We start from the raw sequence: 6,178 nt of genomic DNA on the forward strand, positions 1-6,178 counted from the left end.
ATGTGGTTTAAGAATTAAGGAATCTGTGTTATTACCATTTACTAATATACTATAATCACTATTAATCAGTATATTCGTTTATAGTACCTATTTGTTATTATTTGATTTTAAACAATTGATGTAAGAGTTCTACAATATTGTCTTAAAACAGTTCCATGTTCGACAGCTGATGTGAACGAGGGATCAGCCTTGTGAATAATATTTGTACCAATCTTCGTTCGCGATTAATTTTAAATAATATTGCCATTTTAATGTTTATCAATATAAATGGACCCCCAATAATTATTTGGAATCCTGAAAACTATGTTAAAAGTTGGCTGGTAAAACATAAATGTGCCAAATATACTAATTCTAAAATAGCAAAAAATAATACATATAAAACCGAGGGCAAAGAGTATTTGTGACAGATTTTATGAGGTCTATATAGTTTTATAATTAAGTGTTACCATAAACATTAGAGTTCCTATTCGAGTATTCTTATAGTTGTAAGACGTAATTAAATATGTTAAGTTCTTATAAAGTTTCATGTTAAAATAATAAAATGTATTGTTTTTTATGTGTTTAATATTTTATGTTCTTGATAAGTATTTTTTTAGATTTTTTAAAATGCAGGATTACTTTTTTGATCAAATTATGTTAATTTTTTTTGTTGGATGTTGGGTGTGACTATGAATTTATCATTTTACAAGCTCTTGATAGTACAATAATTATCATGTTAATTACTTAAATGTGAACAATGAAAACGTTATTAATACTTGAGTAAATAAATAGAAATGTACAAAACTAAGTAACAAAAAGCTTTTGACTTTTTTAGTTTTTCACATAAAATAGGTTTCGCGAGTTAAGTGAGTGGCCCTGACGAATGACGGGTTAGGCCACACACTGCAGTGATACTAAAACGTGCGCGTGTTGAAAGATGCTGTGAAGGTGTGTAGGTACCTATAGTATACGTATACCTATTCAAGTTTGTGTATATTCTTCAGTTTTCACGGTCAGTTATTTTCTTTATTGTTATACTCACAACTTAGTTTTAAAATAAAAGTTCTATACCAGCTATACCATAATATATGTGTTTTATTTATTTTTTAACAGGCTTAAGATGTTCCACGGCAATGCGTTTTAAGTGATTATTACACATAGTATCGAATGCATCATTAAAAGTTTGTTTTCTTCCGTCATTCTGATTTCTACCATCTAGTCCATAACATAACATTGTGATAATTCAACATGGAAGCTGAAAGCCTCAATTCTCAAACAGAATCAATAATGATCGCGTCCGGTCCAGGCGTTTTTAGAAACTAAGCACAAAAAGCCGTCCCGAAGTCTAAGTGCAAATCGAGGGGGAGGGGAGGGGTGCTGTCGTTGACCATGAAGTGAGCCTGCCCGGAGCGACGACGGAGGAAGCGTTGGTGGACGCGGCCATAAACGGTGTTTCGGTGATGCGTGGCGAGTCGGACACACATTGTCATGAAAGCTGATGGTAAAGCGGCGCCGCTGGTTGCCGATCCATCATCGTGATGGATGTACAAAGACGCTTGGAAGAAGGTGCCACCGATGCCCAAGCTGACCTTATGCACTGGCCCGGGGACCGCGACACCTTTGTTCATCCCGTTGAAGGTCGCGTCCACCAACGCTTCCTCCATCGTCACCGCCGCTCCGGGAAAACTGGCTCAGCGGCCGTCGAAGATGGCATGGCTGCCCATCGGTTTCTGCTGTTGGATTTTGGGTTGTTGTACTTGCTTCTAGAATTCGACGAAATGCTGTGACAAGAAGCATTAATTACTGTAATTTTTTGAGCTTTCACGCGGGATCAGAATCGCCTCCTGTCCCTACTGCGTGACCGTGACCAGATACGTATTATTTGCGTGCGTCGTGGACGGCGGCAAGAACGACGTCAAGTGAGAAAAACTGCACTTCGTCCAGGATCCGGCGCTGGCCTACAAGCGGCAGCTATCCGTTTGGTGCAAGATGTTCCACATGATGCCTGCGCGTTAAAGTATTATTTCGCGGTGAGCGCTATCGAGATGTGGCCATTCCACGTGCCGCGGCTGATGTCATTAGAGACATCATCAAGAAAGACGTTTATATTTTGTTTGTGTCTATTTTAAGTATGGATTATTCACACTATTTTTCATCGTATTATATAGGTAATAAAGTTAGATAGATAGATATCAATGTATTTAATTTTATCGGTTCGATGGAAAATACTTATTGGTGTAAGGGAGACCCGGATAAAGCGAATAGCTGGGCAAAGTGAATAATGTTAATAACTTTTTGAATATTGGTGATTAAATATTAAACAATAATGAGCATATAAGTTGGCATCAATGTGTATCGTATTTGCTGGGATGATGATTTAGTATCATTCACTAGTTTACATTCACCATAAAAACGTTTATACGAAAATAATTAAATTTCTTAAAAAAATATATGATAAGAATTTAAGGTTTTTTAAATAATATTTATAAATGAACTTTTTTAAACTTAGTTTATTATATTCATAATTATATTAAGTTTATATAGTTATTAAACACAAGTTCCTAAATTACGTATACTTAAAAAAAATAATGTTTATTTAAGAAAAAATCAATCTGGGCAAAGTGGAAATATCATCTTTTTAGGAAATATTTTATTTTTATTTGATGAAGAATATCTGAAAAAGTCATATTTCGTGTTTATATTATAATATGAAAAGATAATTTTTTATTTTGTTTTTATTTAACCAAGAAGAATTTTATATTTTATGTTTTTTTATGATTATAAAAAATTAAATATAATATTTAAAAATCTTGTTTTTTTATTGTGAGTAAATTTATTAATATGTGTTCGTATTCATATTATACAATTATTAATTCGAGTAATATAAATTATTTATTTATCTTATTGTTTATTACTTTGCCCAGCATATGTTTTCACTTTGCCCTGGTATCCGGGCAAAGTGAATAAAATTCCATTTTTAATAATTTTTCATTTTTTTATTAATTCAGTGCTTATTAAATTTTTTTAATGGTTAAATAATGAATTTGAGAAGTCAATTTATGATTATATTAAAAAATAGTTCTTCAAATAATAGTTTGGACACCATATTTTGGCACATAAAGTTAACCTATGCGCTTTGCCCTGATCTCCCCTATTTTTGTTCGTGTATGGATTCAATTAAAAACTGAATCGTATTTTTTTATACAACACAAAAACAAACATATTTTAAGTTCAAATTTTCTAATTTTTTTCACGTTATATACTTAATTTATTATCACGTGCGTAATATCATATAGGTACTATTATGTTTATATACTTAATTCTAGTTTTCTACTTAATTCATAAGTTTAAAATTGTTCTATACATTTTTTTTGTGTATATTTAAAATGTATAGACTGTGTTATTTATCTTATAAATAATAATAACATGAATCTAATGAACTAAAGATGGATTGGGCTATTATGCTGAAACAACATTAGTAAATTAATCATTTTGAGAAAATGTGTATTATTTCAACAGTTAAAATCAGTTGTATTATCTTAATACATAATGAACCATATTCAAATAATCGAATAACATTAATAATAATGATGATTCTTTTTCTCGTAATTATTAATGTTATAATTAATAATAATTGAATCGTACATAAACATGTTATTAAATTACTATATGGATAAACTGCGTTGAACTGCAACATAGTGCATTAAAAGAAATCTACATTTTTACACTTGCAAGCTTTTAAAAACTAAAATAAATTTAGTTTATACCTTCAATTCAGCAGTTGCGTGGTAAACGTTTTTCAGTTACAATAAACTGGTGATTTAATTATTATAATCAATTTAGCTTAGGTTTTATGTAACGAGCTGATAAAAAAAAAAAATGCTTTGTATTGCCGTCGATACTATACTCTTGCTCTGAATTGAAATGTATAATTAAATAAAACTGCAATTGTGTTCAATTATAAACAAAAATTAAATATAATTCAGTATAATATATTATAATTTATAACTTACTATTGGGTAATAGGTACAATATTATTGGCATTTATTTTCATGTTAATTGATTATTAGAAAATAGAATTTAGAAATCCTATACATGCATTTTAAAATAAAATATTAAATACTTGAGATGAAATTTAAGAACTTAGTGACAGTATTGTAACATAATGTGATAAAATAGTAACAGATAAAAAAATTTGACTTTTCTAGCATACAACAACAAATTATGTACCTAATTTATTGTAATAAATCAAATATTTTCCTAAGGATTCTTGACAAACTCCAGTGTAAAATATAATATAAGGGCTTCCGATTACTATGCTTTTAACAACAGACCGTACCAAATTTAGCAATAATGATGGCACTCGTGATACACATATTGACTATGATGGTTTAGGTATTGTGTAGGTAAGTTTCTAGATGCAAGTCAAGACATTACTAAGTGCATGTAATTTGCAAAAAATAACGCACTAAACATCATTGATTATATATATATAATAGGCGTTTCTAGACTTCATACAAATACATTTAGGTGAAGATTGTTCATTAATATTTAAGACTAGGATTGAAACTATTATCATATCTGGCAGATATGATTATCTGGTATCGATACACTTTCCCAACAATACATTTTCCCCGGAAAAAAATTTTCTCGACAAGACATTGCTTGACATTAAATTTAAACAGCTATATTGATATTTATACTACTCACAGTATGTATGTATATTTATACATATTGTACTAAAAAAATAAATACGTAAAAATGTATTATTTATAAAACAATAATCGATATATATTGTGTGTCAATATGTTTGATATAAACTTTTATAATGTATAATTTACAATTTAATATTGTGAGTGATTCCATTTAAAACTAATAACTTATAAGTTTAAACAATTTTTTTAGGCATTTATTGCAGTGATACATATTTTATCTCGTTCAATGTATTATCTACGAGATGGATAATGTTTCTTTCGACAAACATATCTTCAGATTTCGTCCGACCTGAATTCGTTCTTTTTCGATCTCTTCATTAATTAAACACCAACATGACATTTGCCAACGAGAGTTCCAAATCTCCAGTGTCAGATTGCGTTACGTATTATTATCAAAGATAGGTAGGTGAGTACTAAATTAACTGATGAAACCAAAAGGTTGAGTACCCACATTATGGTCAATATTACACATGTTATCACAACTCTTATTTGGAATCGAATACCTTATCGTAAAATAGCATTCTAGCTCATGACTGACGATAACGTCCGATTACGGATTATACGAGTTGTTCAATAATTCTGTTAAAAAAAAGCTATTGATATGACAAAAATGTATCATCGGAAACTTTATCTCGAGCAAATAAGTTGTTGGACATTATTAAAGTGCCAGGCAAACATATCCGTTTTATCTATAGTATTATAATATTATGTATAAGATATACCGTTACCACACCATGTTTTAAAAATTTGCGTGTTTATAATTATTCTAACTCTACCGAATTTTGACAAACATATTAAAAAGATTCATATCGCATGGTGGCATATATGTCTGCCCTTCGCTTGCATACACTTCTACGGTCTACCACTCTTATCGTCAACAATGATAGGTATTACGCCACTATGTAAAACGTATCATGTATAATTTATATACATATTATAAATTTATAATTCGAAAATATAATATGTTAGTCATATAATAGACCTGCAACAGTATGATGATATTCATAGATCGCTGAACAACTAGGCATAATTTACATTACTAAACATATTATCCTTACATAATTATTTTGAACAGTTGCATCATCTGTCTACCACGCGTGATAGATAAAACAAACCGTCTAATTAAAGACCAAGACCAAGTGGTAATTGATGTGTAAATATGAACATTGACAGTTCTATACTTCCAATAAAGCATATTATAATAAACTAGAATAAATAAAAGTAATTAATATTTACACGCGTAGCCATGTAAAGGTATATAATATATTATATAAATGATACAATGAATTGAAATATAATATGAACTAAAACGATTTCTTACTTTAAATATTAAAACCGTTTATTTTCGTATAGAATTTTTCATTTGGTGACTGCGTTTTATTGAACTTTTCTTCGGGAAATTCATATCCCTCACTTGCAGCAGGCTCTTATTAGTTAATTAATAAAATAATCTAGTGTGTACTTGCAACTATAACTTGATTTCA

The sequence above is a fragment of the Acyrthosiphon pisum genome, chromosome A2, assembly GCF_005508785.2.
Source record: "Acyrthosiphon pisum isolate AL4f chromosome A2, pea_aphid_22Mar2018_4r6ur, whole genome shotgun sequence".
Lineage (NCBI taxonomy): Eukaryota > Metazoa > Arthropoda > Insecta > Hemiptera > Aphididae > Acyrthosiphon > Acyrthosiphon pisum.